Here is a 27,368-nt window from a genome sequence, read left to right on the forward strand (position 1 = left end):
CCTGTATTTATCTTTCTTTTCTGCCTTCTTTATTCCTCTAATTCAAGTTCTATCTCGATCCCTGTGTTCTCCTTCCACTCATCATATTCTAGCCTTTTCTCTGTCCTATTCTTGCATATAGTGTGCAGTGGAGGATTCTTGTCTAGGAAGCGACGTCTCGTATGAGCTCTAAGACACCCACATGCATTTTGGTGCTGGGCACCAATGACGCACAGGAGCAGTGCCATGGGCAGATGAGGCTGAGCAACAGCTTTCCAGGCTAGCTCTTTCTGCCTGTGAGCTATCTGCAGACGTTCGCATTTTCAGAGCAGGGCTGCCGCAGGCCCCCTGCACGGACCCCCAAAGCTACGTTTGAAGTTTGAGGGGGCAAGACAAGCAAGCAGCCCCAGTCTCTGTGCCTCTGTGCGAGCAGTGCCATGGGCAGATGAGGCTGAGCAACAGCTTTCCAGGCTAGCTCTTTCTGCCTGCCAGCTATCTGCAGATGTTCGCATTTTCAGAGCAGGGCTGCCGCAGGCCCCCTGCACGGACCCCCAAAGCTACGTTTGAAGTTTGAGGGGGCAAGACAAGCAAGCAGCCCCAGTCTCTGTGCCTCTGTGCGAGCAGTGCCATGGGCAGATGAGGCTGAGCAACATCTTTCCAGGCTAGCTTTTTCTGCCTGCGAGCTGTCTGCAGACGTTCGCATTTTCAGAGCAGGGCTGCCGGAGGCCCCCTGCACGGACCCCCAAAACTACGTTTGAAGTTTGAGGTGGCAAGACAAGCAAGCAGCCCCAGTCTCTGTGCCTCTGTGCGAGCAGTGCCATGGGCAGATGAGGCTGAGCAACAGCTTTCCAGGCTAGCTCTTTCTGCCTGCCAGCTATCTGCAGACGTTCGCATTTTCAGAGCAGGACTGCGAATGGAGCCCAACAGGGACCCCCTATCCCCGCTCTACGTTTGAGGTTTACCGCCCCCCAATGCTGTCCTGCTCTCTGTCCCTTTCCTCTCTCTGTTATTCTGTCCTGTTCCCTGTGTCTGTTTTTTAATTCCTCCCTCTCTGTCCCTCAGCCCAGTGCTTTTTTTTCCCTTCTTCTTCTTTGCTGCCCAGCCGAGGCTTTTCCCCCTGCGTGTCTGTTCTGCTCCCCTGTCTGTTATTTTTGCCTGTCTTTCACTTTATCCTACCTCCCTGTCCCCTTTTTCTCTCTCATTATCACCTTGTCTCGCTCCCTGTCCCTGTCTTTCTCTGACAATTTGTCCTGCTCCTTGTCCTTCTCTCCATTTGCTGTTATTTCCCGTTCTTCTTCTGACCTTTCCTTCCTTCTTTTTCTATCCTACTGCCCCAGTGCCTCTTTTGCCACCGCTGTCCTGCTCCCTGGCCCTTGTTTCCTCTCACTGTTCCTCTGTCCTGCTTCCTGTCCCCGGTTTTTCTCTTTCTCTATCCTGCTGCCTGTCTGGTCTTTTCTTAGTGTACATCCCTGTCCAGCCGGCTCTCCCTTTTTGCCTTTCTCTCCTTCTCTGTCCTGCTTCCCGGCCCGTTCTTGTCTTCCTCTCTCTCTGTCCTCTAGCCCCTTGCTGGTTTGTGTTGGGATTCCAACCCTAACCACCCCCTTCTTCGTCTGACCCTTTCTTTGTTTCTTAGTACCTTTTTTCCTGTTGCCTGTCCTTTTTCTCTCTCTGTCAGTGTGTCCTGCACTGCGTGGGACGGGGGTGGGAGGCTGAAAAACGGTGGGAAGCTGATGGGGGGGGATTCAGGCTGGAAAGAGGTAGGAGGTTGCAGAGGGGTTGGAAGCTGAATGAAGTAGAGGCCAGAAAAATGAGAGGTGGGGGCTGACGAGGGGTGGGAGGCTGGAGGTGTGGCCAAGGAGGGGGGAGTAGAGGCCAGCAGTAAAAGGAGGCCGGGAAGGGGTGGGAGGCTGCAGAGGGGAGGGAGGCCAGAGTCAAGAGTAGAGGTCAGCAAAAAAAGGAGGCCGGGAAGGGGTGGGAGGCTGCAGAGGGGTGGGAGGCAATGGGCGAGAGTAGAGGCCAGGAAGAAAAAGGAGGTAGAGAAGGGGTGGGAGGCTGCAGAGTGGTGGGAGGCAATGGGCGAGAGTAGAGGCCAGGAAAAAAAGGAGGCCGGGAAGGGGTGGGAGGCTGCAGAGGGGAGGGAGGCAATGGGCGAGAGTAGAGGCCAGGAAGAAAAAAGGTGCCAGGAAGGGGTGGGAGGCTGCAGAGGGCTGGGAGGCCGGGGGCAAGAGTAGAGGCCAGGAAGAAAAAAGAGGCCGGGAAGGGGTGGGAGGCTGCAGAGAGGTGGGAGGCCAAGGGCGACAGTAGAGGCCAGAAAAAAAAGGAGGCCGGAAAGGGGTGGGAGGCTGCAGAGGGGTGGGAGGCCGGGGGTAAGAGTAGAGGCCAGGAAAAAAAGGAGACCGGGAAGTGGTGGGAGGCTGCAGAGGGGAGGGAGGCAATGGGCGAGAGTAGAGGCCAGGAAAAATAGGAGGCCGGAAAAGGGTGGGAGGCTGCAGAGGGGTGGGAGGCCAGGGGCGAGAGTAGAGGCCAGAAAAAAAAGGAGGCCGGAAAGGGGTGGGAGGCTGAAGAGGGGAGGGAGGCCAGAGTCAAGAGTAGAGGTCAGCAAAAAAAGGAGGCCGGGAAGGGGTGGGAGGCTGCAGAGGGGAGGGAGGCAATGGGCGAGAGTAGAGGCCAGGAAGAAAAAAGGTGCCGGGAAGGGGTGGGAGGCTGCAGAGGGGTGGGAGGCCGGGGGCGAGAGTAGAGGCCTGGAAGAAAAAAGAGGCCGGGAAGGGGTGGGAGGCTGCAGAGTGGTGGGAGGCCAGGGGCGAGAGTAGAGGCCAGGGAAAAAAGGAGGCCGCGAAAGGGTGGGAGGCTCCAGAGGGGTGGGAGGCCGGGGGCAAGAGTAGAGGCCAGAAAAAAAAGGAGGCCGGGAAGGGGTGGGAGGCTGCAGAGAGGTGGGAGGCCAAGGGCGACAGTAGAGGCCAGAAAAAAAAGGAGACCGGAAAGGGGTGGGAGGCTGCAGAGGGGTGGGAGGCCGGGGGTAAGGGTAGAGGCCAGGAAAAAAAGGAGACCGGGAAGTGGTGGGAGGCTGCAGAGGGGAGGGAGGCTGGGGGCGAGAGTAGAGGCCAGGAAAAATAGGAGGCCGGAAAAGGGTGGGAGGCTGCAGAGGGGTGGGAGGCCAGGGGCGAGAGTAGAGGCCAGAAAGAAAAGGAGGCCGGAAAGGGGTGGGAGGCTGCAGAGGGGTGGGAGGCCGGGGGTAAGAGTAGAGGCCAGGAAAAAAAGGAGGCCGGGAAGGGGTGGGAGGCTGCAGAGGGGTGGGAGGCAATGGGCCAGAGTAGAGGCCAGGAAGAAAAAGAAGGACAGGAAGGGGTGGGAGTCTGCAGAGGGTTGGGAGGCAATGGGCGAGAGTAAAGGTTAGGAAATAAAGGAGGCCGGGAAGGGGTGGGAGGCCGGTGAGATGCGAGTAGGGGCCAGAAAGTCTCTTTTCTTCTCGCTTCTTCCCTGTATTTATCTTTCTTTTCTGCCTTCTTTATTCCTCTAATTCAAGTTCTATCTCGATCCCTGTGTTCTCCTTCCACTCATCATATTCTAGCCTTTTCTCTGTCCTATTCTTGCATATAGTGTGCAGTGGAGGATTCTTGTCTAGGAAGCGACGTCTCGTATGAGCTCTAAGACACCCACATGCATTTTGGTGCTGGGCACCAATGACGCACAGGAGCAGTGCCATGGGCAGATGAGGCTGAGCAACAGCTTTCCAGGCTAGCTCTTTCTGCCTGCCAGCTATCTGCAGACGTTCGCATTTTCAGAGCAGGGCTGCCGGAGGCCCCCTGCACGGACCCCCAAAGCTACGTTTGAAGTTTGAGGGGGCAAGACAAGCAAGCAGCCCCAGTCTCTGTGCCTCTGTGCGAGCAGTGCCATGGGCAGATGAGGCTGAGCAACAGCTTTCCAGGCTAGCTTTTTCTGCCTGCGAGCTGTCTGCAGACGTTCGCATTTTCAGAGCAGGGCTGCCGGAGGCCCCCTGCACGGACCCCCAAAACTACATTTGAAGTTTGAGGGAGCAAGACAAGCAAGCAGCCCCAGTCTCTGTGCCTCTGTGCGAGCAGTGCCATGGGCAGATGAGGCTGAGCAACAGCTTTCCAGGCTAGCTCTTTCTGCCTGCCAGCTATCTGCAGACGTTCGCATTTTCAGAGCAGGGCTGCCGGAGGCCCCCTGCACGGACCCCCAAAGCTACGTTTGAAGTTTGAGGGGGCAAGACAAGCAAGCAGCCCCAGTCTCTGTGCCTCTGTGCGAGCAGTGCCATGGGCAGATGAGGCTGAGCAACAGCTTTCCAGGCTAGCTCTTTCTGCCTGCCAGCTATCTGCAGACGTTCGCATTTTCAGAGCAGGGCTGCCGGAGGCCCCCTGCACGGACCCCCAAAGCTACGTTTGAAGTTTGAGGGGGCAAGACAAGCAAGCAGCCCCAGTCTCTGTGCCTCTGTGCGAGCAGTGCCATGGGCAGATGAGGCTGAGCAACAGCTTTCCAGGCTAGCACTTTCTGCCTGCGAGCTGTCTGCAGACGTTCGCATTTTCAGAGCAGGGCTGCCGGAGGCCCCCTGCACGAACCCCCAAAACTACGTTTGAAGTTTGAGGGGGCAAGACAAGCAAGCAGCCCCAGTCTCTGTGCCTCTGTGCGAGCAGTGCCATGGGCAGATGAGGCTGAGCAACAGCTTTCCAGGCTAGCTCTTTCTGCCTGCCAGCTATCTGCAGACGTTCGCATTTTCAGAGCAGGACTGCGAATGGAGCCCAACAGGGACCCCCTATCCCCGCTCTACGTTTGAGGTTTACCGCCCCCCAATGCTGTCCTGCTCTCTGTCCCTTTCCTCTCTCTGTTATTCTGTCCTGTTCCCTGTGTCTGTTTTTTAATTCCTCCCTCTCTGTCCCTCAGCCCAGTGCTTTTTTTTCCCTTCTTCTTCTTTGCTGCCCAGCCGAGGCTTTTCCCCCTGCGTGTCTGTTCTGCTCCCCTGTCTGTTATTTTTGCCTGTCTTTCACTTTATCCTACCTCCCTGTCCCCTTTTTCTCTCTCATTATCACCTTGTCTCGCTCCCTGTCCCTGTCTTTCTCTGACAATTTGTCCTGCTCCTTGTCCTTCTCTCCATTTGCTGTTATTTCCCGTTCTTCTTCTGACCTTTCCTTCCTTCTTTTTCTATCCTACTGCCCCAGTGCCTCTTTTGCCACCACTGTCCTGCTCCCTGGCCCTTGTTTCTTCTCACTGTTCCTCTGTCCTGCTTCCTGTCCCCGGTTTTTCTCTTTCTCTATCCTGCTGCCTGTCTGGTCTTTTCTTAGTGTACATCCCTGTCCAGCCGGCTCTCCCTTTTTGCCTTTCTCTCCTTCTCTGTCCTGCTTCCCGGCCCGTTCTTGTCTTCCTCTCTCTCTGTCCTCTAGCCCCTTGCTGGTTTGTGTTGGGATTCCAACCCTAACCACCCCCTTCTTCGTCTGACCCTTTCTTTGTTTCTTAGTACCTTTTTTCCTGTTGCCTGTCCTTTTTCTCTCTCTGTCAGTGTGTCCTGCACTGCGTGGGACGGGGGTGGGAGGCTGAAAAACGGTGGGAAGCTGATGGGGGGGGATTCAGGCTGGAAAGAGGTAGGAGGTTGCAGAGGGGTTGGAAGCTGAATGAAGTAGAGGCCAGAAAAATGAGAGGTGGGGGCTGACGAGGGGTGGGAGGCTGGAGGTGTGGCCAAGGAGGGGGGAGTAGAGGCCAGCAGTAAAAGGAGGCCGGGAAGGGGTGGGAGGCTGCAGAGGGGAGGGAGGCCAGAGTCAAGAGTAGAGGTCAGCAAAAAAAGGAGGCCGGGAAGGGGTGGGAGGCTGCAGAGGGGTGGGAGGCAATGGGCGAGAGTAGAGGCCAGGAAGAAAAAGGAGGTAGAGAAGGGGTGGGAGGCTGCAGAGTGGTGGGAGGCCGGGGGCGAGAGTAGAGGCCAGGAAAAAAAGGAGGCCGGGAAGGGGTGGGAGGCTGCAGAGGGGAGGGAGGCAATGGGTGAGAGTAGAGGCCAGGAAGAAAAAAGGTGCCAGGAAGGGGTGGGAGGCTGCAGAGGGGTGGGAGGCCGGGGGCAAGAGTAGAGGCCAGGAAGAAAAAAGAGGCCGGGAAGGGGTGGGAGGCTGCAGAGAGGTGGGAGGCCAGGGGCGACAGTAGAGGCCAGAAAAAAAGGAGGCCGGAAAGGGGTGGGAGGCTGCAGAGGGGTGGGAGGCCGGGGGTAAGAGTAGAGGCCAGAAAAAAAAGGAGGCCGGGAAGGGGTGGGAGGCTGCAGAGGGGAGGGAGGCAATGGGTGAGAGTAGAGGCCAGGAAGAAAAAAGGTGCCAGGAAGGGGTGGGAGGCTGCAGAGGGGTGGGAGGCCGGGGGCAAGAGTAGAGGCCAGGAAGAAAAAAGAGGCCGGGAAGGGGTGGGAGGCTGCAGAGAGGTGGGAGGACAGGGGCGACAGTAGAGGCCAGAAAAAAAGGAGGCCGGAAAGGGGTGGGAGGCTGCAGAGGGGTGGGAGGCCGGGGGTAAGAGTAGAGGCCAGGAAAAAAAGGAGTCCGGAAAAGGGGGGGAGGCTGCAGAGGGGTGGGAGGCCAGGGGCAAGAGTAGAGGCCAGAAAAAAAACGAGGCCGGAAAGGGGTGGGAGGCTGAAGAGGGGAGGGAGGCCAGAGTCAAGAGTAGAGGTCAGCAAAAAAAGGAGGCCGGGAAGGGGTGGGAGGCTGCAGAGGGGAGGGAGGCCGGGGGCAAGAGTAGAGGCCTGGAAGAAAAAAGAGGCCGGGAAGGGGTGGGAGGCTGCAGAGGGGTGGGAGGCCGGGGGCAAGAGTAGAGGCCAGGAAAAAAAGGAGGCCGGGAAGGGGTGGGAGGCTGCAGAGAGGTGGGAGGCCAAGTGCGACAGTAGAGGCCAGAAAAAAAAGGAGGCCGGAAAGGGGTGGGAGGCTGCAGAGGGGTGGGAGGCCAGGGGCGAGAGTAGAGGCCAGGAAAAAAAGGAGGCCGGGAAGGGGTGGGAGGCTGCAGAGGGGTGGGAGGCAATGGGCCAGAGTAGAGGCCAGGAAGAAAAAGAAGGACAGGAAGGGGTGGGAGTCTGCAGAGGGTTGGGAGGCAATGGGCGAGAGTAAAGGTTAGGAAATAAAGGAGGCCGGGAAGGGGTGGGAGGCCGGTGAGATGTGAGTAGGGGCCAGAAAGTCTCTTTTCTTCTCGCTTCTTCCCTGTATTTATCTTTCTTTTCTGCCTTCTTTATTCCTCTAATTCAAGTTCTATCTCGATCCCTGTGTTCTCCTTCCACTCATCATATTCTAGCCTTTTCTCTGTCCTATTCTTGCATATAGTGTGCAGTGGAGGATTCTTGTCTAGGAAGCGACGTCTCGTATGAGCTCTAAGACACCCACATGCATTTTGGTGCTGGGCACCAATGACGCACAGGAGCAGTGCCATGGGCAGATGAGGCTGAGCAACAGCTTTCCAGGCTAGCTCTTTCTGCCTGCCAGCTATCTGCAGACGTTCGCATTTTGGGAGCAGGGCTGCCGGAGGCGCCCGGCACGGACCACCTAAGATACGTTGGAAGTTTGAGGTGGCAAGACAAGCAAGCAGCCCCGGTCTTTGTGCCTCGGTGCGAGCAGTGCCATGGGCAGATGAGGCTGAGCAACAGCTTTCCAGGCTAGCTCTTTCTGCCTGCCAGCTATCTGCAGACGTTCGCATTTTCAGAGCAGGGCTGCCGCAGGCCCCCTGCACGGACCCCCAAAGCTACGTTTGAAGTTTGAGGGGGGCAAGACAAGCAAGCAGCCCCAGTCTCTGTGCCTCTGTGCGAGCAGTGCCATGGGAAGATGAGGCGGAGCAACAGCTTTCCAGGCTAGCTCTTTCCGCCTGCCAGCTATCTGCAGACGTTCGCATTTTCAGAGCAGGACTGCGAATGGAGCCCAACAGGGACCCCCTATCCCCGCGCTTCGTTTGAGGTTTCCCGCCCCCCAATGCTGTCCTGCTCTCTGTCCCTTTCCTCTCTCTGTTATTTTTTCCTGTTCCCTGTGTCTGTTTTTTAATTCCTCCCTCTCTGTCCCTCAGCCCAGTGCTTTTTTTTCCCTTCTTCTTCTTTGCTGCCCAGCCGAGGCTTTTCCCCCTGCGTGTCTGTTCTGCTCCCCTGTCTGTTATTTTTGCCTGTCTTTCACTTTATCCTACCTCCCTGTCCCCTTTTTCTCTCTCATTATCACCTTGTCTCGCTCCCTGTCCCTGTCTTTCTCTGACAATTTGTCCTGCTCCTTGTCCTTCTCTCCATTTGCTGTTATTTCCCGTTCTTCTTCTGACCTTTCCTTCCTTCTTTTTCTGTCCTACTGCCCCAGTGCCTCTTTTGCCACCGCTGTCCTGCTCCCTGGCCCTTGTTTCCTCTCACTGTTCCTCTGTCCTGCTTCCTGTCCCCGGTTTTTCTCTTTCTCTATCCTGCTGCCTGTCTGGTCTTTTCTTAGTGTACATCCCTGTCCAGCCGGCTCTCCCTTTTTGCCTTTCTCTCCTTCTCTGTCCTGCTTCCCGGCCCGTTCTTGTCTTCCTGTCTCTCTGTCCTCTAGCCCCTTGCTGGTTTGTGTTGGGATTCCAACCCTAACCACCCCCTTCTTCGTCTGACCCTTTCTTTGTTTCTTAGTACCTTTTTTCCTGTTGCCTGTCCTTTTTCTCTCTCTGTCAGTGTGTCCTGCACTGCGTGGGACGGGGGTGGGAGGCTGAAAAACGGTGGGAAGCTGATGGGGGGGGATTCAGGCTGGAAAGAGGTATGAGGTTGCAGAGGGGTTGGAAGCTGAATGAAGTAGAGGCCAGAAAAATGAGAGGTGGGGGCTGACGAGGGGTGGGAGGCTGGAGGTGTGGCCAAGGAGGGGGGAGTAGAGGCCAGCAGTAAAAGGAGGCCGGGAAGGGGTGGGAGGCTGCAGAGGGGAGGGAGGCCAGAGTCAAGAGTAGAGGTCAGCAAAAAAAGGAGGCCGGGAAGGGGTGGGAGGCTGCAGAGGGGTGGGAGGCAATGGGCGAGAGTAGAGGCCAGGAAGAAAAAGGAGGTAGAGAAGGGGTGGGAGGCTGCAGAGTGGTGGGAGGCCGGGGGCGAGAGTAGAGGCCAGGAAAAAAAGGAGGCCGGGAAGGGGTGGGAGGCTGCAGAGGGGAGGGAGGCAATGGGCGAGAGTAGAGGCCAGGAAGAAAAAAGGTGCCAGGAAGGGGTGGGAGGCTGCAGAGGGGTGGGAGGCCAGGGGCGAGAGTAGAGGCCAGGAAAAAAAGGAGGCCGGAAAAGGGTGGGAGGCTGCAGAGGGGTGGGAGGCCAGGGGCGAGAGTAGAGGCCAGAAAGAAAAGGAGGCCGGAAAGGGGTGGGAGGCTGCAGAGGGGTGGGAGGCCGGGGGTAAGAGTAGAGGCCAGGAAAAAAAGGAGGCCGGGAAGGGGTGGGAGGCTGCAGAGGGGTGGGAGGCAATGGGCCAGAGTAGAGGCCAGGAAGAAAAAGAAGGACAGGAAGGGGTGGGAGTCTGCAGAGGGTTGGGAGGCAATGGGCGAGAGTAAAGGTTAGGAAATAAAGGAGGCCGGGAAGGGGTGGGAGGCCGGTGAGATGCGAGTAGGGGCCAGAAAGTCTCTTTTCTTCTCGCTTCTTCCCTGTATTTATCTTTCTTTTCTGCCTTCTTTATTCCTCTAATTCAAGTTCTATCTCGATCCCTGTGTTCTCCTTCCACTCATCATATTCTAGCCTTTTCTCTGTCCTATTCTTGCATATAGTGTGCAGTGGAGGATTCTTGTCTAGGAAGCGACGTCTCGTATGAGCTCTAAGACACCCACATGCATTTTGGTGCTGGGCACCAATGACGCACAGGAGCAGTGCCATGGGCAGATGAGGCTGAGCAACAGCTTTCCAGGCTAGCTCTTTCTGCCTGCCAGCTATCTGCAGACGTTCGCATTTTCAGAGCAGGGCTGCCGGAGGCCCCCTGCACGGACCCCCAAAGCTACGTTTGAAGTTTGAGGGGGCAAGACAAGCAAGCAGCCCCAGTCTCTGTGCCTCTGTGCGAGCAGTGCCATGGGCAGATGAGGCTGAGCAACAGCTTTCCAGGCTAGCTTTTTCTGCCTGCGAGCTGTCTGCAGACGTTCGCATTTTCAGAGCAGGGCTGCCGGAGGCCCCCTGCACGGACCCCCAAAACTACATTTGAAGTTTGAGGGAGCAAGACAAGCAAGCAGCCCCAGTCTCTGTGCCTCTGTGCGAGCAGTGCCATGGGCAGATGAGGCTGAGCAACAGCTTTCCAGGCTAGCTTTTTCTGCCTGCGAGCTGTCTGCAGACGTTCGCATTTTCAGAGCAGGGCTGCCGGAGGCCCCCTGCACGGACCCCCAAAACTACGTTTGAAGTTTGAGGGAGCAAGACAAGCAAGCAGCCCCAGTCTCTGTGCCTCTGTGCGAGCAGTGCCATGGGCAGATGAGGCTGAGCAACAGCTTTCCAGGCTAGCTCTTTCTGCCTGCCAGCTATCTGCAGACGTTCGCATTTTCAGAGCAGGGCTGCCGGAGGCCCCCTGCACGGACCCCCAAAGCTACGTTTGAAGTTTGAGGGGGCAAGACAAGCAAGCAGCCCCAGTCTCTGTGCCTCTGTGCGAGCAGTGCCATGGGCAGATGAGGCTGAGCAACAGCTTTCCAGGCTAGCACTTTCTGCCTGCGAGCTGTCTGCAGACGTTCGCATTTTCAGAGCAGGGCTGCCGCAGGCCCCCTGCACGAACCCCCAAAACTACGTTTGAAGTTTGAGGGGGCAAGACAAGCAAGCAGCCCCAGTCTCTGTGCCTCGGTGCGAGCAGTGCCATGGGCAGATGAGGCTGAGCAACAGCTTTCCAGGCTAGCTCTTTCTGCCTGCCAGCTATCTGCAGACGTTCGCATTTTCAGAGCAGGACTGCGAATGGAGCCCAACAGGGACCCCCTATCCCCGCTCTACGTTTGAGGTTTACCGCCCCCCAATGCTGTCCTGCTCTCTGTCCCTTTCCTCTCTCTGTTATTCTGTCCTGTTCCCTGTGTCTGTTTTTTAATTCCTCCCTCTCTGTCCCTCAGCCCAGTGCTTTTTTTTCCCTTCTTCTTCTTTGCTGCCCAGCCGAGGCTTTTCCCCCTGCGTGTCTGTTCTGCTCCCCTGTCTGTTATTTTTGCCTGTCTTTCACTTTATCCTACCTCCCTGTCCCCTTTTTCTCTCTCATTATCACCTTGTCTCGCTCCCTGTCCCTGTCTTTCTCTGACAATTTGTCCTGCTCCTTGTCCTTCTCTCCATTTGCTGTTATGTCCCGTTCTTCTTCTGACCTTTCCTTCCTTCTTTTTCTATCCTACTGCCCCAGTGCCTCTTTTGCCACCGCTGTCCTGCTCCCTGGCCCTTGTTTCTTCTCACTGTTCCTCTGTCCTGCTTCCTGTCCCCGGTTTTTCTCTTTCTCTATCCTGCTGCCTGTCTGGTCTTTTCTTAGTGTACATCCCTGTCCAGCCGGCTCTCCCTTTTTGCCTTTCTCTCCTTCTCTGTCCTGCTTCCCGGCCCGTTCTTGTCTTCCTGTCTCTCTGTCCTCTAGCCCCTTGCTGGTTTGTGTTGGGATTCCAACCCTAACCACCCCCTTCTTCGTCTGACCCTTTCTTTGTTTCTTAGTACCTTTTTTCCTGTTGCCTGTCCTTTTTCTCTCTCTGTCAGTGTGTCCTGCACTGCGTGGGACGGGGGTGGGAGGCTGAAAAACGGTGGGAAGCTGATGGGGGGGGATTCAGGCTGGAAAGAGGTATGAGGTTGCAGAGGGGTTGGAAGCTGAATGAAGTAGAGGCCAGAAAAATGAGAGGTGGGGGCTGACGAGGGGTGGGAGGCTGGAGGTGTGGCCAAGGAGGGGGGAGTAGAGGCCAGCAGTAAAAGGAGGCCGGGAAGGGGTGGGAGGCTGCAGAGGGGAGGGAGGCCAGAGTCAAGAGTAGAGGTCAGCAAAAAAAGGAGGCCGGGAAGGGGTGGGAGGCTGCAGAGGGGTGGGAGGCAATGGGCGAGAGTAGAGGCCAGGAAGAAAAAGGAGGTAGAGAAGGGGTGGGAGGCTGCAGAGTGGTGGGAGGCCGGGGGCGAGAGTAGAGGCCAGGAAAAAAAGGAGGCCGGGAAGGGGTGGGAGGCTGCAGAGGGGAGGGAGGCAATGGGTGAGAGTAGAGGCCAGGAAGAAAAAAGGTGCCAGGAAGGGGTGGGAGGCTGCAGAGGGGTGGGAGGCCGGGGGCAAGAGTAGAGGCCAGGAAGAAAAAAGAGGCCGGGAAGGGGTGGGAGGCTGCAGAGAGGTGGGAGGCCAGGGGCGACAGTAGAGGCCAGAAAAAAAGGAGGCCGGAAAGGGGTGGGAGGCTGCAGAGGGGTGGGAGGCCGGGGGTAAGAGTAGAGGCCAGAAAAAAAAGGAGGCCGGGAAGGGGTGGGAGGCTGCAGAGGGGAGGGAGGCAATGGGTGAGAGTAGAGGCCAGGAAGAAAAAAGGTGCCAGGAAGGGGTGGGAGGCTGCAGAGGGGTGGGAGGCCGGGGGCAAGAGTAGAGGCCAGGAAGAAAAAAGAGGCCGGGAAGGGGTGGGAGGCTGCAGAGAGGTGGGAGGCCAGGGGCGACAGTAGAGGCCAGAAAAAAAGGAGGCCGGAAAGGGGTGGGAGGCTGCAGAGGGGTGGGAGGCCGGGGGTAAGAGTAGAGGCCAGGAAAAAAAGGAGTCCGGAAAAGGGGGGGAGGCTGCAGAGGGGTGGGAGGCCAGGGGCAAGAGTAGAGGCCAGAAAAAAAACGAGGCCGGAAAGGGGTGGGAGGCTGAAGAGGGGAGGGAGGCCAGAGTCAAGAGTAGAGGTCAGCAAAAAAAGGAGGCCGGGAAGGGGTGGGAGGCTGCAGAGGGGAGGGAGGCCGGGGGCAAGAGTAGAGGCCTGGAAGAAAAAAGAGGCCGGGAAGGGGTGGGAGGCTGCAGAGGGGTGGGAGGCCGGGGGCAAGAGTAGAGGCCAGGAAAAAAAGGAGGCCGGGAAGGGGTGGGAGGCTGCAGAGAGGTGGGAGGCCAAGTGCGACAGTAGAGGCCAGAAAAAAAAGGAGGCCGGAAAGGGGTGGGAGGCTGCAGAGGGGTGGGAGGCCAGGGGCGAGAGTAGAGGCCAGGAAAAAAAGGAGGCCGGGAAGGGGTGGGAGGCTGCAAAGGGGTGGGAGGCAATGGGCCAGAGTAGAGGCCAGGAAGAAAAAGAAGGACAGGAAGGGGTGGGAGTCTGCAGAGGGTTGGGAGGCAATGGGCGAGAGTAAAGGTTAGGAAATAAAGGAGGCCGGGAAGGGGTGGGAGGCCGGTGAGATGTGAGTAGGGGCCAGAAAGTCTCTTTTCTTCTCGCTTCTTCCCTGTATTTATCTTTCTTTTCTGCCTTCTTTATTCCTCTAATTCAAGTTCTATCTCGATCCCTGTGTTCTCCTTCCACTCATCATATTCTAGCCTTTTCTCTGTCCTATTCTTGCATATAGTGTGCAGTGGAGGATTCTTGTCTAGGAAGCGACGTCTCGTATGAGCTCTAAGACACCCACATGCATTTTGGTGCTGGGCACCAATGACGCACAGGAGCAGTGCCATGGGCAGATGAGGCTGAGCAACAGCTTTCCAGGCTAGCTCTTTCTGCCTGCCAGCTATCTGCAGACGTTCGCATTTTGGGAGCAGGGCTGCCGGAGGCGCCCGGCACGGACCACCTAAGATACGTTGGAAGTTTGAGGTGGCAAGACAAGCAAGCAGCCCCGGTCTTTGTGCCTCGGTGCGAGCAGTGCCATGGGCAGATGAGGCTGAGCAACAGCTTTCCAGGCTAGCTCTTTCTGCCTGCCAGCTATCTGCAGACGTTCGCATTTTCAGAGCAGGGCTGCCGCAGGCCCCCTGCACGGACCCCCAAAGCTACGTTTGAAGTTTGAGGGGGGCAAGACAAGCAAGCAGCCCCAGTCTCTGTGCCTCTGTGCGAGCAGTGCCATGGGAAGATGAGGCGGAGCAACAGCTTTCCAGGCTAGCTCTTTCCGCCTGCCAGCTATCTGCAGACGTTCGCATTTTCAGAGCAGGACTGCGAATGGAGCCCAACAGGGACCCCCTATCCCCGCGCTTCGTTTGAGGTTTCCCGCCCCCCAATGCTGTCCTGCTCTCTGTCCCTTTCCTCTCTCTGTTATTTTTTCCTGTTCCCTGTGTCTGTTTTTTAATTCCTCCCTCTCTGTCCCTCAGCCCAGTGCTTTTTTTTCCCTTCTTCTTCTTTGCTGCCCAGCCGAGGCTTTTCCCCCTGCGTGTCTGTTCTGCTCCCCTGTCTGTTATTTTTGCCTGTCTTTCACTTTATCCTACCTCCCTGTCCCCTTTTTCTCTCTCATTATCACCTTGTCTCGCTCCCTGTCCCTGTCTTTCTCTGACAATTTGTCCTGCTCCTTGTCCTTCTCTCCATTTGCTGTTATTTCCCGTTCTTCTTCTGACCTTTCCTTCCTTCTTTTTCTGTCCTACTGCCCCAGTGCCTCTTTTGCCACCGCTGTCCTGCTCCCTGGCCCTTGTTTCCTCTCACTGTTCCTCTGTCCTGCTTCCTGTCCCCGGTTTTTCTCTTTCTCTATCCTGCTGCCTGTCTGGTCTTTTCTTAGTGTACATCCCTGTCCAGCCGGCTCTCCCTTTTTGCCTTTCTCTCCTTCTCTGTCCTGCTTCCCGGCCCGTTCTTGTCTTCCTGTCTCTCTGTCCTCTAGCCCCTTGCTGGTTTGTGTTGGGATTCCAACCCTAACCACCCCCTTCTTCGTCTGACCCTTTCTTTGTTTCTTAGTACCTTTTTTCCTGTTGCCTGTCCTTTTTCTCTCTCTGTCAGTGTGTCCTGCACTGCGTGGGACGGGGGTGGGAGGCTGAAAAACGGTGGGAAGCTGATGGGGGGGGATTCAGGCTGGAAAGAGGTATGAGGTTGCAGAGGGGTTGGAAGCTGAATAAAGTAGAGGCCAGAAAAATGAGAGGTGGGGGCTGACGAGGGGTGGGAGGCTGGAGGTGTGGCCAAGGAGGGGGGAGTAGAGGCCAGCAGTAAAAGGAGGCCGGGAAGGGGTGGGAGGCTGCAGAGGGGAGGGAGGCCAGAGTCAAGAGTAGAGGTCAGCAAAAAAAGGAGGCCGGGAAGGGGTGGGAGGCTGCAGAGGGGTGGGAGGCAATGGGCGAGAGTAGAGGCCAGGAAGAAAAAGGAGGTAGAGAAGGGGTGGGAGGCTGCAGAGTGGTGGGAGGCCGGGGGCGAGAGTAGAGGCCAGGAAAAAAAGGAGGCCGGGAAGGGGTGGGAGGCTGCAGAGGGGTGGGAGGCCAGGGGCGAGAGTAGAGGCCAGAAAGAAAAAAGGTGCCAGGAAGGGGTGGGAGGCTGCAGAGGGGTGGGAGGCCAGGGGCGAGAGTAGAGGCCAGGAAAAAAAGGAGGCCGGGAAGGGGTGGGAGGCTGCAGAGAGGTGGGAGGCCAAGGGCGACAGTAGAGGCCAGAAAAAAAAGGAGGCCGGAAAGGGGTGGGAGGCTGCAGAGGGGTGGGAGGCCAGGGGCGAGAGTAGAGGCCAGGAAAAAAAGGAGGCCGGGAAGGGGTGGGAGGCTGCAGAGGGGTGGGAGGCAATGGGCCAGAGTAGAGGCCAGGAAGAAAAAGAAGGACAGGAAGGGGTGGGAGTCTGCAGAGGGTTGGGAGGCAATGGGCGAGAGTAAAGATTAGGAAATAAAGGAGGCCGGGAAGGGGTGGGAGGCCGGTGAGATGCGAGTAGGGGCCAGAAAGTCTCTTTTCTTCTCGCTTCTTCCCTGTATTTATCTTTCTTTTCTGCCTTCTTTATTCCTCTAATTCAAGTTCTATCTCGATCCCTGTGTTCTCCTTCCACTCATCATATTCTAGCCTTTTCTCTGTCCTATTCTTGCATATAGTGTGCAGTGGAGGATTCTTGTCTAGGAAGCGACGTCTCGTATGAGCTCTAAGACACCCACATGCATATTGGTGCTGGGCACCAATGACGCACAGGAGCAGTGCCATGGGCAGATGAGGCTGAGCAACAGCTTTCCAGGCTAGCTCTTTCTGCCTGCCAGCTATCTGCAGACGTTCGCATTTTGGGAGCAGGGCTGCCGGAGGCGCCCGGCACGGACCACCTAAGATACGTTGGAAGTTTGAGGTGGCAAGACAAGCAAGCAGCCCCGGTCTTTGTGCCTCGGTGCGAGCAGTGCCATGGGCAGATGAGGCTGAGCAACAGCTTTCCAGGCTAGCTCTTTCTGTCTGCAAGCTATCTGCAGACGTTCGCATTTTGGGAGCAGGGCTGCCGGAGGCCCCCTGCACGGACCCCCAAAGCTACGTTTGAAGTTTGAGGGGGGCAAGACAAGCAAGCAGCCCCAGTCTCTGTGCCTCTGTGCGAGCAGTGCCATGGGAAGATGAGGCGGAGCAACAGCTTTCCAGGCTAGCTCTTTCCGCCTGCCAGCTATCTGCAGACGTTCGCATTTTCAGAGCAGGACTGCGAATGGAGCCCAACAGGGACCCCCTATCCCCGCGCTTCGTTTGAGGTTTCCCGCCCCCCAATGCTGTCCTGCTCTCTGTCCCTTTCCTCCCTCTGTTATTTTTTCCTGTTCCCTGTGTCTGTTTTTTAATTCCTCCCTCTCTGTCCCTCAGCCCAGTGCTTTTTTTTCCCTTCTTCTTCTTTGCTGCCCAGCCGAGGCTTTTCCCCCTGCGTGTCTGTTCTGCTCCCCTGTCTGTTATTTTTGCCTGTCTTTCACTTTATCCTACCTCCCTGTCCCCTTTTTCTCTCTCATTATCACCTTGTCTCGCTCCCTGTCCCTGTCTTTCTCTGACAATTTGTCCTGCTCCTTGTCCTTCTCTCCATTTGCTGTTATTTCCCGTTCTTCTTCTGACCTTTCCTTCCTTCTTTTTCTATCCTACTGCCCCAGTGCCTCTTTTGCCACCGCTGTCCTGCTCCCTGGCCCTTGTTTCCTCTCACTGTTCCTCTGTCCTGCTTCCTGTCCCCGGTTTTTCTCTTTCTCTATCCTGCTGCCTGTCTGGTCTTTTCTTAGTGTACATCCCTGTCCAGCCGGCTCTCCCTTTTTGCCTTTCTCTCCTTCTCTGTCCTGCTTCCCGGCCCGTTCTTGTCTTCCTCTCTCTCTGTCCTCTAGCCCCTTGCTGGTTTGTGTTGGGATTCCAACCCTAACCACCCCCTTCTTTGTCTGACCCTTTCTTTGTTTCTTAGTACCTTTTTTCCTGTTGCCTGTCCTTTTTCTCTCTCTGTCAGTGTGTCCTGCACTGCGTGGGACGGGGGTGGGAGGCTGAAAAACGGTGGGAAGCTGATGGGGGGGGATTCAGGCTGGAAAGAGGTAGGAGGTTGCAGAGGGGTTGGAAGCTGAATGAAGTAGAGGCCAGAAAAATGAGAGGTGGGGGCTGACGAGGGGTGGGAGGCTGGAGGTGTGGCCAAGGAGGGGGGAGTAGAGGCCAGCAGTAAAAGGAGGCCGGGAAGGGGTGGGAGGCTGCAGAGGGGAGGGAGGCCAGAGTCAAGAGTAGAGGTCAGCAAAAAAAGGAGGCCGGGAAGGGGTGGGAGGCTGCAGAGGGGTGGGAGGCAATGGGCGAGAGTAGAGGCCAGGAAGAAAAAGGAGGTAGAGAAGGGGTGGGAGGCTGCAGAGTGGTGGGAGGCCGGGGGCGAGAGTAGAGGCCAGGAAAAAAAGGAGGCCGGGAAGGGGTGGGAGGCTGCAGAGGGGTGGGAGGCCAGGGGCGAGAGTAGAGGCCAGAAAGAAAAAAGGTGCCAGGAAGGGGTGGGAGGCTGCAGAGGGGTGGGAGGCCAGGGGCGAGAGTAGAGGCCAGGAAAAAAAGGAGGCCGGGAAGGGGTGGGAGGCTGCAGAGAGGTGGGAGGCCAAGGGCGACAGTAGAGGCCAGAAAAAAAAGGAGGCCGGAAAGGGGTGGGAGGCTGCAGAGGGGTGGGAGGCCAGGGGCGAGAGTAGAGGCCAGGAAAAAAAGGAGGCCGGGAAGGGGTGGGAGGCTGCAGAGGGGTGGGAGGCAATGGGCCAGAGTAGAGGCCAGGAAGAAAAAGAAGGACAGGAAGGGGTGGGAGTCTGCAGAGGGTTGGGAGGCAATGGGCGAGAGTAAAGATTAGGAAATAAAGGAGGCCGGGAAGGGGTGGGAGGCCGGTGAGATGCGAGTAGGGGCCAGAAAGTCTCTTTTCTTCTCGCTTCTTCCCTGTATTTATCTTTCTTTTCTGCCTTCTTTATTCCTCTAATTCAAGTTCTATCTCGATCCCTGTGTTCTCCTTCCACTCATCATATTCTAGCCTTTTCTCTGTCCTATTCTTGCATATAGTGTGCAGTGGAGGATTCTTGTCTAGGAAGCGACGTCTCGTATGAGCTCTAAGACACCCACATGCATATTGGTGCTGGGCACCAATGACGCACAGGAGCAGTGCCATGGGCAGATGAGGCTGAGCAACAGCTTTCCAGGCTAGCTCTTTCTGCCTGCCAGCTATCTGCAGACGTTCGCATTTTGGGAGCAGGGCTGCCGGAGGCGCCCGGCACGGACCACCTAAGATACGTTGGAAGTTTGAGGTGGCAAGACAAGCAAGCAGCCCCGGTCTTTGTGCCTCGGTGCGAGCAGTGCCATGGGCAGATGAGGCTGAGCAACAGCTTTCCAGGCTAGCTCTTTCTGTCTGCAAGCTATCTGCAGACGTTCGCATTTTGGGAGCAGGGCTGCCGGAGGCCCCCTGCACGGACCCCCAAAGCTACGTTTGAAGTTTGAGGGGGGCAAGACAAGCAAGCAGCCCCAGTCTCTGTGCCTCTGTGCGAGCAGTGCCATGGGAAGATGAGGCGGAGCAACAGCTTTCCAGGCTAGCTCTTTCCGCCTGCCAGCTATCTGCAGACGTTCGCATTTTCAGAGCAGGACTGCGAATGGAGCCCAACAGGGACCCCCTATCCCCGCGCTTCGTTTGAGGTTTCCCGCCCCCCAATGCTGTCCTGCTCTCTGTCCCTTTCCTCCCTCTGTTATTTTTTCCTGTTCCCTGTGTCTGTTTTTTAATTCCTCCCTCTCTGTCCCTCAGCCCAGTGCTTTTTTTTCCCTTCTTCTTCTTTGCTGCCCAGCCGAGGCTTTTCCCCCTGCGTGTCTGTTCTGCTCCCCTGTCTGTTATTTTTGCCTGTCTTTCACTTTATCCTACCTCCCTGTCCCCTTTTTCTCTCTCATTATCACCTTGTCTCGCTCCCTGTCCCTGTCTTTCTCTGACAATTTGTCCTGCTCCTTGTCCTTCTCTCCATTTGCTGTTATTTCCCGTTCTTCTTCTGACCTTTCCTTCCTTCTTTTTCTATCCTACTGCCCCAGTGCCTCTTTTGCCACCGCTGTCCTGCTCCCTGGCCCTTGTTTCCTCTCACTGTTCCTCTGTCCTGCTTCCTGTCCCCGGTTTTTCTCTTTCTCTATCCTGCTGCCTGTCTGGTCTTTTCTTAGTGTACATCCCTGTCCAGCCGGCTCTCCCTTTTTGCCTTTCTCTCCTTCTCTGTCCTGCTTCCCGGCCCGTTCTTGTCTTCCTCTCTCTCTGTCCTCTAGCCCCTTGCTGGTTTGTGTTGGGATTCCAACCCTAACCACCCCCTTCTTTGTCTGACCCTTTCTTTGTTTCTTAGTACCTTTTTTCCTGTTGCCTGTCCTTTTTCTCTCTCTGTCAGTGTGTCCTGCACTGCGTGGGACGGGGGTGGGAGGCTGAAAAACGGTGGGAAGCTGATGGGGGGGGATTCAGGCTGGAAAGAGGTAGGAGGTTGCAGAGGGGTTGGAAGCTGAATGAAGTAGAGGCCAGAAAAATGAGAGGTGGGGGCTGACGAGGGGTGGGAGGCTGGAGGTGTGGCCAAGGAGGGGGGAGTAGAGGCCAGCAGTAAAAGGAGGCCGGGAAGGGGTGGGAGGCTGCAGAGGGGAGGGAGGCCAGAGTCAAGAGTAGAGGTCAGCAAAAAAAGGAGGCCGGGAAGGGGTGGGAGGCTGCAGAGGGGTGGGAGGCAATGGGCGAGAGTAGAGGCCAGGAAGAAAAAGGAGGTAGAGAAGGGGTGGGAGGCTGCAGAGTGGTGGGAGGCCGGGGGCGAGAGTAGAGGCCAGGAAAAAAAGGAGGCCGGGAAGGGGTGGGAGGCTGCAGAGGGGAGGGAGGCAATGGGCGAGAGTAGAGGCCAGGAAGAAAAAAGGTGCCAGGAAGGGGTGGGAGGCTGCAGAGGGGTGGGAGGCCGGGGGCAAGAGTAGAGGCCAGGAAGAAAAAAGAGGCCGGGAAGGGGTGGGAGGCTGCAGAGAGGTGGGAGGCCAAGGGCGACAGTAGAGGCCAGAAAAAAAAGGAGGCCGGAAAGGGGTGGGAGGCTGCAGAGGGGTGGGAGGCCGGGGGTAAGAGTAGAGGCCAGGAAAAAAAGGAGACCGGGAAGTGGTGGGAGGCTGCAGAGGGGAGGGAGGCTGGGGGCGAGAGTAGAGGCCAGGAAAAATAGGAGGCCGGAAAAGGGTGGGAGGCTGCAGAGGGGTGGGAGGCCAGGGGCGAGAGTAGAGGCCAGAAAAAAAAGGAGGCCGGAAAGGGGTGGGAGGCTGAAGAGGGGAGGGAGGCCAGAGTCCAGAGTAGAGGTCAGCAAAAAAAGGAGGCCGGGAAGGGGTGGGAGGCTGCAGAGGGGAGGGAGGCAATGGGCGAGAGTAGAGGCCAGGAAGAAAAAAGGTGCCGGGAAGGGGTGGGAGGCTGCAGAGGGGTGGGAGGCCGGGGGCGAGAGTAGAGGCCTGGAAGAAAAAAGAGGCCGGGAAGGGGTGGGAGGCTGCAGAGTGGTGGGAGGCCAGGGGCGAGAGTAGAGGCCAGGGAAAAAAGGAGGCCGCGAAAGGGTGGGAGGCTCCAGAGGGGTGGGAGGCCGGGGACAAGAGTAGAGGCCAGAAAAAAAAGGAGGCCGGGAAGGGGTGGGAGGCTGCAGAGAGGTGGGAGGCCAAGGGCGACAGTAGAGGCCAGAAAAAAAAGGAGACCGGAAAGGGGTGGGAGGCTGCAGAGGGGTGGGAGGCCGGGGGTAAGGGTAGAGGCCAGGAAAAAAAGGAGACCGGGAAGTGGTGGGAGGCTGCAGAGGGGAGGGAGGCTGGGGGCGAGAGTAGAGGCCAGGAAAAATAGGAGGCCGGAAAAGGGTGGGAGGCTGCAGAGGGGTGGGAGGCCAGGGGCGAGAGTAGAGGCCAGAAAGAAAAGGAGGCCGGAAAGGGGTGGGAGGCTGCAGAGGGGTGGGAGGCCGGGGGTAAGAGTAGAGGCCAGGAAAAAAAGGAGGCCGGGAAGGGGTGGGAGGCTGCAGAGGGGTGGGAGGCAATGGGCCAGAGTAGAGGCCAGGAAGAAAAAGAAGGACAGGAAGGGGTGGGAGTCTGCAGAGGGTTGGGAGGCAATGGGCGAGAGTAAAGGTTAGGAAATAAAGGAGGCCGGGAAGGGGTGGGAGGCCGGTGAGATGCGAGTAGGGGCCAGAAAGTCTCTTTTCTTCTCGCTTCTTCCCTGTATTTATCTTTCTTTTCTGCCTTCTTTATTCCTCTAATTCAAGTTCTATCTCGATCCCTGTGTTCTCCTTCCACTCATCATATTCTAGCCTTTTCTCTGTCCTATTCTTGCATATAGTGTGCAGTGGAGGATTCTTGTCTAGGAAGCGACGTCTCGTATGAGCTCTAAGACACCCACATGCATTTTGGTGCTGGGCACCAATGACGCACAGGAGCAGTGCCATGGGCAGATGAGGCTGAGCAACAGCTTTCCAGGCTAGCTCTTTCTGCCTGCCAGCTATCTGCAGACGTTCGCATTTTCAGAGCAGGGCTGCCGGAGGCCCCCTGCACGGACCCCCAAAGCTACGTTTGAAGTTTGAGGGGGCAAGACAAGCAAGCAGCCCCAGTCTCTGTGCCTCTGTGCGAGCAGTGCCATGGGCAGATGAGGCTGAGCAACAGCTTTCCAGGCTAGCTTTTTCTGCCTGCGAGCTGTCTGCAGACGTTCGCATTTTCAGAGCAGGGCTGCCGGAGGCCCCCTGCACGGACCCCCAAAACAACATTTGAAGTTTGAGGGAGCAAGACAAGCAAGCAGCCCCAGTCTCTGTGCCTCTGTGCGAGCAGTGCCATGGGCAGATGAGGCTGAGCAACAGCTTTCCAGGCTAGCTCTTTCTGCCTGCCAGCTATCTGCAGACGTTCGCATTTTCAGAGCAGGGCTGCCGGAGGCCCCCTGCACGGACCCCCAAAGCTACGTTTGAAGTTTGAGGGGGCAAGACAAGCAAGCAGCCCCAGTCTCTGTGCCTCTGTGCGAGCAGTGCCATGGGAAGATGAGGCGGAGCAACAGCTTTCCAGGCTAGCTCTTTCCGCCTGCCAGCTATCTGCAGACGTTCGCATTTTCAGAGCAGGACTGCGAATGGAGCCCAACAGGGACCCCCTATCCCCGCGCTTCGTTTGAGGTTTCCCGCCCCCCAATGCTGTCCTGCTCTCTGTCCCTTTCCTCCCTCTGTTATTTTTTCCTGTTCCCTGTGTCTGTTTTTTAATTCCTCCCTCTCTGTCCCTCAGCCCAGTGCTTTTTTTTCCCTTCTTCTTCTTTGCTGCCCAGCCGAGGCTTTTCCCCCTGCGTGTCTGTTCTGCTCCCCTGTCTGTTATTTTTGCCTGTCTTTCACTTTATCCTACCTCCCTGTCCCCTTTTTCTCTCTCATTATCACCTTGTCTCGCTCCCTGTCCCTGTCTTTCTCTGACAATTTGTCCTGCTCCTTGTCCTTCTCTCCATTTGCTGTTATTTCCCGTTCTTCTTCTGACCTTTCCTTCCTTCTTTTTCTATCCTACTGCCCCAGTGCCTCTTTTGCCACCGCTGTCCTGCTCCCTGGCCCTTGTTTCCTCTCACTGTTCCTCTGTCCTGCTTCCTGTCCCCGGTTTTTCTCTTTCTCTATCCTGCTGCCTGTCTGGTCTTTTCTTAGTGTACATCCCTGTCCAGCCGGCTCTCCCTTTTTGCCTTTCTCTCCTTCTCTGTCCTGCTTCCCGGTCCGTTCTTGTCTTCCTCTCTCTCTGTCCTCTAGCCCCTTGCTGGTTTGTGTTGGGATTCCAACCCTAACCACCCCCTTCTTTGTCTGACCCTTTCTTTGTTTCTTAGTACCTTTTTTCCTGTTGCCTGTCCTTTTTCTCTCTCTGTCAGTGTGTCCTGCACTGCGTGGGACGGGGGTGGGAGGCTGAAAAACGGTGGGAAGCTGATGGGGGGGGATTCAGGCTGGAAAGAGGTAGGAGGTTGCAGAGGGGTTGGAAGCTGAATGAAGTAGAGGCCAGAAAAATGAGAGGTGGGGGCTGACGAGGGGTGGGAGGCTGGAGGTGTGGCCAAGGAGGGGGGAGTAGAGGCCAGCAGTAAAAGGAGGCCGGGAAGGGGTGGGAGGCTGCAGAGGGGAGGGAGGCCAGAGTCAAGAGTAGAGGTCAGCAAAAAAAGGAGGCCGGGAAGGGGTGGGAGGCTGCAGAGGGGTGGGAGGCAATGGGCGAGAGTAGAGGCCAGGAAGAAAAAGGAGGTAGAGAAGGGGTGGGAGGCTGCAGAGTGGTGGGAGGCAATGGGCGAGAGTAGAGGCCAGGAAAAAAAGGAGGCCGGGAAGGGGTGGGAGGCTGCAGAGGGGAGGGAGGCAATGGGCGAGAGTAGAGGCCAGGAAGAAAAAAGGTGCCAGGAAGGGGTGGGAGGCTGCAGAGGGGTGGGAGGCCGGGGGCAAGAGTAGAGGCCAGGAAGAAAAAAGAGGCCGGGAAGGGGTGGGAGGCTGCAGAGAGGTGGGAGGCCAAGGGCGACAGTAGAGGCCAGAAAAAAAAGGAGGCCGGAAAGGGGTGGGAGGCTGCAGAGGGGTGGGAGGCCGGGGGTAAGAGTAGAGGCCAGGAAAAAAAGGAGGCCGGGAAGGGGTGGGAGGCTGCAGAGGGGAGGGAGGCTGGGGGCGAGAGTAGAGGCCAGGAAAAATAGGAGGCCGGAAAAGGGTGGGAGGCTGCAGAGGGGTGGGAGGCCAGGGGCGAGAGTAGAGGCCAGAAAAAAAAGGAGGCCGGAAAGGGGTGGGAGGCTGAAGAGGGGAGGGAGGCCAGAGTCCAGAGTAGAGGTCAGCAAAAAAAGGAGGCCGGGAAGGGGTGGGAGGCTGCAGAGGGGAGGGAGGCAATGGGCGAGAGTAGAGGCCAGGAAGAAAAAAGGTGCCGGGAAGGGGTGGGAGGCTGCAGAGGGGTGGGAGGCCGGGGGCGAGAGTAGAGGCCTGGAAGAAAAAAGAGGCCGGGAAGGGGTGGGAGGCTGCAGAGTGGTGGGAGGCCAGGGGCGAGAGTAGAGGCCAGGGAAAAAAGGAGGCCGCGAAAGGGTGGGAGGCTCCAGAGGGGTGGGAGGCCGGGGGCAAGAGTAGAGGCCAGAAAAAAAAGGAGGCCGGGAAGGGGTGGGAGGCTGCAGAGAGGTGGGAGGCCAAGGGCGACAGTAGAGGCCAGAAAAAAAAGGAGACCGGAAAGGGGTGGGAGGCTGCAGAGGGGTGGGAGGCCGGGGGTAAGGGTAGAGGCCAGGAAAAAAAGGAGACCGGGAAGTGGTGGGAGGCTGCAGAGGGGAGGGAGGCTGGGGGCGAGAGTAGAGGCCAGGAAAAATAGGAGGCCGGAAAAGGGTGGGAGGCTGCAGAGGGGTGGGAGGCCAGGGGCGAGAGTAGAGGCCAGAAAAAAAAGGAGGCCGGAAAGGGGTGGGAGGCTGCAGAGGGGTGGGAGGCCGGGGGTAAGAGTAGAGGCCAGGAAAAAAAGGAGGCCGGGAAGGGGTGGGAGGCTGCAGAGGGGTGGGAGGCAATGGGCCAGAGTAGAGGCCAGGAAGAAAAAGAAGGACAGGAAGGGGTGGGAGTCTGCAGAGGGTTGGGAGGCAATGGGCGAGAGTAAAGGTTAGGAAATAAAGGAGGCCGGGAAGGGGTGGGAGGCCGGTGAGATGCGAGTAGGGGCCAGAAAGTCTCTTTTCTTCTCGCTTCTTCCCTGTATTTATCTTTCTTTTCTGCCTTCTTTATTCCTCTAATTCAAGTTCTATCTCGATCCCTGTGTTCTCCTTCCACTCATCATATTCTAGCCTTTTCTCTGTCCTATTCTTGCATATAGTGTGCAGTGGAGGATTCTTGTCTAGGAAGCGACGTCTCGTATGAGCTCTAAGACACCCACATGCATTTTGGTGCTGGGCACCAATGACGCACAGGAGCAGTGCCATGGGCAGATGAGGCTGAGCAACAGCTTTCCAGGCTAGCTCTTTCTGCCTGCCAGCTATCTGCAGACGTTCGCATTTTCAGAGCAGGGCTGCCGGAGGCCCCCTGCACGGACCCCCAAAGCTACGTTTGAAGTTTGAGGGGGCAAGACAAGCAAGCAGCCCCAGTCTCTGTGCCTCTGTGCGAGCAGTGCCATGGGCAGATGAGGCTGAGCAACAGCTTTCCAGGCTAGCTTTTTCTGCCTGCGAGCTGTCTGCAGACGTTCGCATTTTCAGAGCAGGGCTGCCGGAGGCCCCCTGCACGGACCCCCAAAACAACATTTGAAGTTTGAGGGAGCAAGACAAGCAAGCAGCCCCAGTCTCTGTGCCTCTGTGCGAGCAGTGCCATGGGCAGATGAGGCTGAGCAACAGCTTTCCAGGCTAGCTCTTTCTGCCTGCCAGCTATCTGCAGACGTTCGCATTTTCAGAGCAGGGCTGCCGGAGGCCCCCTGCACGGACCCCCAAAGCTACGTTTGAAGTTTGAGGGGGCAAGACAAGCAAGCAGCCCCAGTCTCTGTGCCTCTGTGCGAGCAGTGCCATGGGCAGATGAGGCTGAGCAACAGCTTTCCAGGCTAGCTCTTTCTGCCTGCCAGCTATCTGCAGATGTTCGCATTTTCAGAGCAGGGCTGCCGAAGGCCCCCTGCATGGACCCCCAAAGCTACGTTTGAAGTTTGAGGGGGCAAGACAAGCAAGCAGCCCCAGTCTCTGTGCCTCTGTGCGAGCAGTGCCATGGGCAGATGAGGCTGAGCAACAGCTTTCCAGGCTAGCACTTTCTGCCTGCGAGCTGTCTGCAGACGTTCGCATTTTCAGAGCAGGGCTGCCGGAGGCCCCCTGCACGAACCCCCAAAACTACGTTTGAAGTTTGAGGGGGCAAGACAAGCAAGCAGCCCCAGTCTCTGTGCCTCTGTGCGAGCAGTGCCATGGGCAGATGAGGCTGAGCAACAGCTTTCCAGGCTAGCTCTTTCTGCCTGCCAGCTATCTGCAGACGTTCGCATTTTCAGAGCAGGATTGCGAATGGAGCCCAACAGGGACCCCCTATCCCCGCTCTACGTTTGAGGTTTACCGCCCCCCAATGCTGTCCTGCTCTCTGTCCCTTTCCTCTCTCTGTTATTCTGTCCTGTTCCCTGTGTCTGTTTTTTAATTCCTCCCTCTCTGTCCCTCAGCCCAGTGCTTTTTTTTCCCTTCTTCTTCTTTGCTGCCCAGCCGAGGCTTTTCCCCCTGCGTGTCTGTTCTGCTCCCCTGTCTGTTATTTTTGCCTGTCTTTCACTTTATCCTACCTCCCTGTCCCCTTTTTCTCTCTCATTATCACCTTGTCTCGCTCCCTGTCCCTGTCTTTCTCTGACAATTTGTCCTGCTCCTTGTCCTTCTCTCCATTTGCTGTTATTTCCCGTTCTTCTTCTGACCTTTCCTTCCTTCTTTTTCTATCCTACTGCCCCAGTGCCTCTTTTGCCACCGCTGTCCTGCTCCCTGGCCCTTGTTTCCTCTCACTGTTCCTCTGTCCTGCTTCCTGTCCCCGGTTTTTCTCTTTCTCTATCCTGCTGCCTGTCTGGTCTTTTCTTAGTGTACATCCCTGTCCAGCCGGCTCTCCCTTTTTGCCTTTCTCTCCTTCTCTGTCCTGCTTCCCGGCCCGTTCTTGTCTTCCTCTCTCTCTGTCCTCTAGCCCCTTGCTGGTTTGTGTTGGGATTCCAACCCTAACCACCCCCTTCTTCGTCTGACCCTTTCTTTGTTTCTTAGTACCTTTTTTCCTGTTGCCTGTCCTTTTTCTCTCTCTGTCAGTGTGTCCTGCACTGCGTGGGATGGGGGTGGGAGGCTGAAAAACGGTGGGAAGCTGATGGGGGGGGATTCAGGCTGGAAAGAGGTAGGAGGTTGCAGAGGGGTTGGAAGCTGAATGAAGTAGAGGCCAGAAAAATGAGAGGTGGGGGCTGACGAGGGGTGGGAGGCTGGAGGTGTGGCCAAGGAGGGGGGAGTAGAGGCCAGCAGTAAAAGGAGGCCGGGAAGGGGTGGGAGGCTGCAGAGGGGAGGGAGGCCAGAGTCAAGAGTAGAGGTCAGCAAAAAAAGGAGGCCGGGAAGGGGTGGGAGGCTGCAGAGGGGTGGGAGGCAATGGGCGAGAGTAGAGGCCAGGAAGAAAAAGGAGGTAGAGAAGGGGTGGGAGGCTGCAGAGTGGTGGGAGGCCGGGGGCGAGAGTAGAGGCCAGGAAAAAAAGGAGGCCGGGAAGGGGTGGGAGGCTGCAGAGGGGAGGGAGGCAATGGGTGAGAGTAGAGGCCAGGAAGAAAAAAGGTGCCAGGAAGGGGTGGGAGGCTGCAGAGGGGTGGGAGGCCGGGGGCAAGAGTAGAGGCCAGGAAGAAAAAAGAGGCC

This window comes from Opisthocomus hoazin, chromosome 31 (assembly GCF_030867145.1).
Source record: "Opisthocomus hoazin isolate bOpiHoa1 chromosome 31, bOpiHoa1.hap1, whole genome shotgun sequence".
NCBI lineage: Eukaryota > Metazoa > Chordata > Aves > Opisthocomiformes > Opisthocomidae > Opisthocomus > Opisthocomus hoazin.